The sequence below is a fragment of the Lagopus leucura genome, unplaced genomic scaffold (assembly GCF_019238085.1).
Source record: "Lagopus leucura isolate 7727_CA_CO unplaced genomic scaffold, USGS_WTPT01 Super-Scaffold_73, whole genome shotgun sequence".
NCBI lineage: Eukaryota > Metazoa > Chordata > Aves > Galliformes > Phasianidae > Lagopus > Lagopus leucura.
The window spans coordinates 100,828,897-100,837,595 of record NW_024962252.1 but is presented as its reverse complement, the minus strand read 5'-3'; positions in this window follow the sequence as shown (position 1 = coordinate 100,837,595).

The window sequence follows — 8,699 nt, the reverse complement described above, 5'->3', positions numbered from 1 at the left end:
AGTTATTGTAGAAGATTTTTATTTTCCATTGCAGTGGCACTACAAAGCATGACAAGCTGTTGCAATCCAACTGCGTGACTTCCTGCCATTCATCAGCACAACCCTGCTGTCACGTTTACCTACGGAAACAGCAGAAAACCTCTTTCACCCAACCTCTGTTGCTTCATTTACATCACATCGTGCACAAGGACTCCACACAAACTTTCAGATTTAATGAAGACTGAAAAAAATCTCAGCGGATGGGACAGGAGAGCAAAAGGAATCTCCTTTCCTCTCATCCTTCTAATAGCAGCAATTAGGACTCCAGAAGTGGTTGACACATTCACCAACTTCTTCCTGGAAATATGCCAGAGGCTCAGGAAAATTACAAGCTTGACTTTCCTGCTCACAAACGCATTTCAATGAGGCTCCACGGTAACAGCAGCAGCAGAATTACCAGGCACAGCAGATGTTGTTCACTCCCCACCTCTATGCTGCTGCCTGCCTGCTCTATCCACAGACACAGTGCAGCTTCTCAGGTAGCTGAGAGCACTTTTGGGACCCAATGCTGCTGGGAGCTGAACTCTGCCCATCACTCAGAGCTGGGTGCCCGAGAGCACTCAGGCAGCAAACGGAACAAGAAGAGCAGTAATGGAAGTACATCTGCTCTCTTTGCTATGTTTTCCAGGGCCTTCTGTTCTGGTTTTTGTGTGGTTTTTTTTTTTTTTTTTTTCCAAGTCCCACTGTTACTAACAGGTAATAAGGCATTTGACCCACCATAAAGCCACTTCACGGGTTGGAAAGTTGTACTAAGTCAACATTTTTCCACAATAGCATCCCCTGTTTGTCTGCCTCTCTGTGGACAGAGCCCTTACACTGCCCTTAGCTCTTCAGGTTCCACCATGCTCCATGCCAAGAGATGCTCACGGCACTGCCGAAACGGCCAGCTGAGCTTTGCTGAGAGCACTGCTTATGTGGTGAGCAGCAGCCCAGCTCCAGCCAGGATTTACATTGTACAGGACAGCAAAAAAAAAAAAGCGCTAGGGTGGCAGAACACGTGCAAACCAAGGAAGGTTACTGTAAGGCCACACACTTTTTATGGTGTGAATGAAACAACTTCCTTTAGAAACACTGTACGTGGAGATAACAATGCTGGCACTCAGTAGTAAAGATGGGCAGGACTCAATTCCTGTATTCCCCGCAAATGGAGGCGTAACATGCTCCAATGACACGCAAAGAGCACTTGAGAGCACTGTTGTGTTTTGGTTTTCTGTAAATTACTTCAAATTGCCTTCAGAAGCAAACTCTGAATTTCTCACTCATCCCACTAATCCTGCAGCTTCCCACAGCAGAAAGTGAAAAGCCCAAACTCCAACAGCAGTGATCCCGCGGGCTTTGCCAGGTGTAAGGCTTTGGGCAGCCATGGTGGACTCCACATGTAAACAGAATTAAAGCTTCAGCAATGTCACCCATGGCCCTGAGCTTCCTCTGGCTTTGACTTCACACCAGAACTTCACGTTTGGACAGCAGACACAGTGCAGGTCCCACTCCAAGGCAAACAGCCCAGGAATACCTTTTTGTTTCAGACTATGCACTCACCAGATTTCAGCTTTCTTTACAAGCAAGGCTAGTAACAAAGAGAGCCTCTTCTAAACTCCCAGATTTGCTTGTTGATTTTATTACCATCACCACCGCAGACATCTTCTATTTTGATGAAAATGCTTGATGAAATGTTCAGCATGAGCATGAAAGTCATTGCTCGGTCTTAGAAGAATATGAGATTAAAGGGTCAGGTCTCAAAGGGATTAGATCTTCTGGTAAGAAAAAGATTAAGGGAAAAGCTCGCACTTGGTTTTGAAGCTTTAAGAAGGGAAAAGAAAAAGGGAGGGAGGCAGGGAGCTGGCAAGGAAACGCGACCTCAATCTGAACTACCGCGTCAGACAAATCTCTTATTGCAGAAGCCAGAGGAATGCAGACCTGCTGGAAAAAAAGTAAAATCAGACAAAATAAGTAATAATCAGTAAACTTACTTTCAGAAAATCACCTTACGTTTAATCCTTATTCTTAACACAAATACAGTGTTTCTTATGTTGCAGAAAATTTCCCAAAAATGTGAAGAGAAGCAAAACTATTTTCTAGACAGTTTTCTTCAAGTCACCCCTTACCTCCAAAGAAAGCCCACGACCCCTTGAGCATAGCCAATGCTCAGAAATGCTGACCACACAATGGCAAGTCCAGCTTCATGCTAAAGCCCAAATAATTCCCATTGCTACATAACCAGCTTCTTTCTGAAGCTGGCAGCTAGGTACGCTGCAGAAGAAACACACTTAAATTATCTGAAAGTGTCCTTCACTGAAAACTCTTATAACCTCACGTTCATTAAGTACCATGATATAATAGTTGCAGAACTAACAAAAGTGACATTTCACTCCATTTTCTTAAAAACAGTGCTACTAGCAGGTAAGGTATTTAATGGATTGAGCCAGCAGGGTCAGAGATGGAATTTGGTGACTGCCCCATCGCAACTGAGTTTTCAAAATAACACATAAATGTTAAAAAAAAAAAAAAAAAAAAAGAAAACCCACAGAAGCCTATAAACCATGTGTTTATAGCAAGTACTGGCCAGACCTAAGCTCTGGTTTTTGATCAGTACAGAAATTTCATCTGAAAAACATTCCCCCTCGTCTCTTCTGTACGAACTTTCACACAGGTAAGCAAAACTACCAGCAGAACTGCCTGCTGTAAGCAAAAACAAATTCTGTCTATTCAAGGCACACACAGCAAATGCTCAAGCTCACCAGACAGCAGCACAGCAACTGCACACCAAGCTGCCATAAGGCTCACCAGTGTCCACGCCTGGTGCTGAGCAAGCATTTCATCCCACCATCAGCCTCTACAAGTACTATCTGCACCTTTAGGAAATGTGGCCTTAATAAGGGGGCAATCCTCGCATCCAGATGTGTGGAATGTCCATTTCTGTGCCCTCTGAGAAGGTCTCCCTGCCCACAGCCTCAGCGTGCTGGGCTCCCATATATCACACACGGTCTAGCAGAAAGCAGCCCTACGCCCGTGGTCAGCACCAATCGGAGCACTGGGCAAACATCTTTGCAACTTCTTACCGACTGCTGGTGACCACAGACAAAGGCATTTCACACCTCACAGAAAAGCTTTTCTACACTATAAAAATGATTTCCCACACCGCATATTGCAACTCTTCTCTAACTTCCTTTCCCTGCTGAAACAACGCACTAGAGCCTACTGTTCACTTAGCGCACTGAATGGAGCACGCATCAAGCCAAACTCTCTCCTAAATAAGAAAGAAAAAAGACTGTTGAATCAGCAGTGGCACACACTGCATTAAACTCACGCTGATCCAATGGCATACAACACTCGCTTTGTCCTACATGCTAGGTATGCACACGCCCAGGCAATGAAACCACGTATTTCATTAAATAATGCTGGGCCATAACTCACAGTTAATGTCTCGGCACAAATTAAAAGGGAGTTTAAACTCTACTTCCCCTCACTGATGAGTATCTCCGCTGGCCGCCTCGCCACCCTGGCAGGGTGCACAGCCACTAATCACTTCTGTTTTTACAGGGCCATAAATGGGCTGTATCATGTTGGAGATGACTGATAGCAGAGGCAAGGCGCTGGGATCTGCACTCCTGGGCAGAGGCACGTGCATGGATAGTACATTCATTCACAGCTATCTACATTTATTTCCACATCTTTCTCTTGAAGAATTTACCTACTAACTGATTTATATACTCAAAGTGAGGCACGGCATGTGGGGCAAAGTTACTTGGATTCCAACACAACTCCTAGCCAGCTGTAAAGACTGTGAGTGGCAGGGGAAGCTCATTCAGGATGATCTCCTCTGCTGTGCCAACAAGCAACAATCTATATCATTTAATTTGTATATATTTTCATCATGCTGAGAGTAATTTCCCAAATGCTAGTCTTTACCTGCTAATTGCAAGTTTATATTTTTACCAGTAATTGCTTTCACCTGCTGCTCCTGATGCTACAAACTTTAAAGGACTCAAACACTTTTTTTACCAAGAGAACAGTTCATCAGAGCACGTTGAGACGTTTCGCACTCTAATCAAGTCTTCTTGGCCCTGTGAGCCACAACATAAAAGTTAATCAAGCATAAAAGAAGTCAGGGATGTTGCTAGTCAAAACAGCCAAATTTTACAAGTCATATTTCTTAACTGCATGAATATTTCACATCTGTTGTTCATTTGTTCTTGCTTCTCTGCAATAAGACTGTAGAAAAATGTTTATTTGAAATGTCACCTTTAGCAATCTTCACACCAAGTTTAAGTTCAATAAGCTCACAGCACATTAAATTGAAAATTCGTTGTATGAAAGATGAGTTTGACTGAACTTCAGTTTTTGTAACATAATAGCACGTAATCAGAGGTAAGATTGCTATCCCAGCAGTAGAGTCTCTAATAAAGAAATCTGCTTCACGCTAACAGGACAGGTTAATCACTAATTCCCCCCAATCAAACCTCTCAGAACCACAAAAGATTTGGATCAGAAGGGACCTTAACACCCCCCCAGTCCCACCCCTGCCATGGACTGGCTGCCCCCCACCAGCTCAGGCTGCCCAGGACCCATCCAGGGATGGGGCACCCAAGGTCCCTGGACAGCAGTGCCAGGGCTTCACCATTGTCTGAGAAATTTCTTCTTTATATCTAATCTAAATCTACGCTCCTTCAGTTTAGAGCCATTCCTACTTGTCCTATCACTCGAGCTTTCCTGCAGCTCCCTTTAAGTACTGCAGTGCTGCGATGAGGTCTTCCCCAAGCTTTCTCTTCTCCAGACTGAACAAGCCCAGCTCTCTCCTGTCTCCATAGGAGAGGTGCTCCAGCCTTTCGACCATCTTTGTGGCCTCCCCTGGACTCATTTCCAACAGCTCCAATACTTCCATGCTGGAGGCCCAGAGCTGAACGCAGCACTGCAGGCAGGCCACGCTTCTTCCGCAGCCCAAGACATGGTGGGAGCCTTCTGAGCTGTAAGCACGTGTTGTCAGCTCATGTCAAGCTTCTCATCCATCAACAGCCCTAAGCCTTTCTGCTCAGAGCTGCCCTCAGTCCATCCTTATACAGGCTGTATTCATGCTTGGGATTACCCCCACCCTGGTGCAAGACTTTACACGTGAGCTTGCTGAACTTCAGGAGGTTTGCAGGGCACATATCTTTAGACCGCCTAAGTCCCTCTGCATGGCACCCCTGCCACGTGGCATGTCTCTTATACATTTCCTGCTTATAGCACTATTAAAAAAAAAGTTCTATGCATCTTTTTTCGCTTCATATAAGCAATTGTAATTAGCAAACATTAAATCAATTCTCAGTTTTTACTGCGTTTATTTGAAGAAACACTCACTAAGGATCAGAGTGAAGTCTTCTAACTTGACCCCATTTTCACTACTGCAGTTGTCTGACAGTTCCTGAGACAGAAATTAATACATAGATATTTTCCTTACTCAGTGACTTACTTACATCTTCTATCCATCAACACAACCATGTGCTTGAACACAGAGATATGCCAACAAAAACAGCTGAAAGCTTGTGAAAAGTAGTAAGAGTGGGCATTAGCCTCCATGTCCTCAAAATTCTGCTCCCACCCTTCCTGTCAAACATTTCTCTTTTGTTTGACGTGTTTATCAGCTGGATAAATATGCACATTGTCAAATTTCACACTCAGAAGCATCACTCTGACCCTGGAGCAGACATTCACATTGCGTATTTTTGCAGCTGGGGAAGACAAATATGCTTTGAGAAGAGGCAAGAAGATTGAAATCATATAAATGATGAGGTGGCCTCAAGATTAAAGCAAAACTAACTTTCTAAAATAATTATAATAACAAACAACACATTCAAACCAATTTAGATCACGTAGCAAAGAAAAGTCAGAAAGAAGACCCATTTACAAATGTGCCACTTCTGGCCCTTTTCAGAGCTCTAACAAATACACACACACTTCTGAATGCTCATACAGCCACAATTAACATCATAAAAATATGTCCTATGCATGCTGAGATCCTGTATTTGCTGTGAGAACAGCTTTGCTGCCAATTCCCATGAATTCAGCATTTTACAGACGTGTTGGAGAATGAAATATTTGACATAGAATGCAAACAGGTTTTTTGTAAGAGTATTCTGAAGATCTGCACAAGATGTTCTGTTAATTCTGCCAGCCTATCCCACGATAAGCCACTTACCAAGAGGAGCAGTGCATACGTGAGCACTTACGGTTAAGTGCTGCTCTCTCTGCATACCTGTATTTCCATCCCAGCATTTCCACAGTGCTTTCATTTTCAGCTAACAGTTTTCTCTCACATATAGTATCTGCCACGCAGCTGCAAGTTCAGGATATTGAAGGGTGAGATCAATGACTTCAGCAAAACTAACTCAACCCAATCCAAGATTAATTCTAAGAGCTAGTTGAAAATACCTTCCCCATACTGAAGATTTCATTTTGCTACTATTTTTCAGGTTAATAATAGTGTGCAAAGGGAATGCATAGGGCCAACTGTGGTTGCCTGTTCTTTTATGTGACCTGTCACGTGAAAGAAGTTTCAGCTTGAAGATTGTGCCACTGAATATCAGACACACATGATGTTCAAGCGCCAGCTGCTAGTGTGCTCTGAAGGGATGTGCTGAGTGATTTTGCTCTTATATATTTGCTCCTACCAAGCCAGTTTTGCCACAAGAACAAGTAGTAACCCCTCCAAGCGGGAGTCACAAGAAGCTGTTGCACTTCTTAGTATCACACAGTGTGGAAGGAACAAGGAGAGAATTAAATCACTACAGGCCTACTCTCTGCACTTCAGACAGGTGATGCCAAGGACAGCTTTCCTCCTTCCATGCATCCCTTAAAGCAGGAAGCTGTTCTCACCTCTCCCCAGGGCATACTGTGAGAAAACACCAACCTCTCTGCTCATTTCCAGGGTTCACTAACAGACTCAGAAAGTGAGCACTTAGGGCAGTTTGGTTTAAGGGATTCTAATTCTTAAAGTGTCCTAAACATAAAGGACACGATGATATATCTATTAATGGTATATTTCCTGAAATAAAAGGCTTCAAACAAAGAATATCCTCACTGTAAAGAGCCACAGTGAGAAGCTGTATGGATAAGATTAATGATTTGCAGGGGCACAAACTGGTCCCAAATTGTTCATTTGAATTATTGAATACAAGCAAGCATGAAGAGAAACAATTTTCCCCAAAAATACAGAAAGGCAAACTCCATGTTCTCTGTTCTCTCTTGCAATATGCTCTGTGCAGCTCTGCTGCGTGGCACACCTTGCATTTCTCTGTGCCTCTCCCCACGATCAGAACTCCTGCAGCACAGCACCCTGGCTTTCACTTCAAGTTCAGCAAACTCCATAGCAAACACATGCACATTTGCATTTTGCTATACACCAGTGCTGGCAGCAATTCCTCCAGGCACTTTGAGTGGGTGCTCACTGTAACAAGCAGCGCAGCCCCACAGAAGTGGCAGAGGAGCACAGAAAACCACCAGCCTCAGGCACAAGGGTGCTGAGCCCTGCTGACACCCAGCTTCTGCACAAACCCCAGGGCCTCCTCATTCCCATCTCCAAGGCCCTGTGCCTATGTGCAGGCTGGCTGCGCTGCAGACAGCAAGCAGCCAATGCCACTGAGTGCAATTCCCAAGGAGAAAGCCCAGTGCAGCCAGGCAACACACCACAACCAGGCTTCAGTCAGCAGCCCAAGTCCCAGCTGAAGCTAAGGGTAACTCTTCCCCTTCTGTAGTGATTTGTCTACTGGGCACATTCACACTGCAAATGCAGTGAGTACCCACTGTAAGTGCTGACATCCACTGGAAATCCTCTGCATATGCTGACAGTGATTTGTTGTTTAATAAAGTACAGGTCAGATTTTCAAAAGGCTCCGTCCCCATTGAGGCCAGCAGCAAAAACTTCTCTGGAGTCAAATGGAAGTGAGAAGTAAACTCAGAATTCTAAAATCCTTCTTAAGGTTCACTAAAAGAAGGATGAGTATACAGACATGCCAACAGCTTAAAGAACTATTTAAATTCAAACCTGACTAAAATGTGTAGTTTGCAAGAATTTCACACCAAACCATAACAGCTGTGAAAGCCAAAGGGAAGAACAGAGAGAGAGAAATCAGAGTCACAAATGTTGTTTAACTCTGGCTACAATGCAGGATGACTGAGTCCCAACCTCCCCCTGAATTGTAATACAAGCAGTACAACGTTTCTTATGGAAAAAGTAGCTCTATGTCATGGCAGTAACATGTAAAATTTAAATTACATGAATAATTAAGAGGAGATTAATGGTTATCATAAATAAGTTTCATGAAAATAGTGTCTCATAAGGGTTTTAAAACCCTTAATAGTGTAGTAAACAGAAAAGCACTTGCAGAAGACCATTTTTACCTTCGCAGCATGGCTCATTTGTCCTAGTAGTCCATTTCCAGCAGTAACTACCATGTACCTGGAGTTGCAGTGCTGGGTTTTCTTAAGGTCAGCTTGAAGTTGCAGCCATGTCAGATCTAAGGAAGGATCAGACCTACTGCCTCCACTCTTGCTGAGGTCACATCACTCAAGGCCTGATCCTGCACAAACCCCCATAGATGCCCAAGGTTGAGCTGGTTACCACAGCTCCCTCAACAAAGCCGTTTCCTCAGGAAACCCAACTGCTAGAACACGCATCAAGGTGC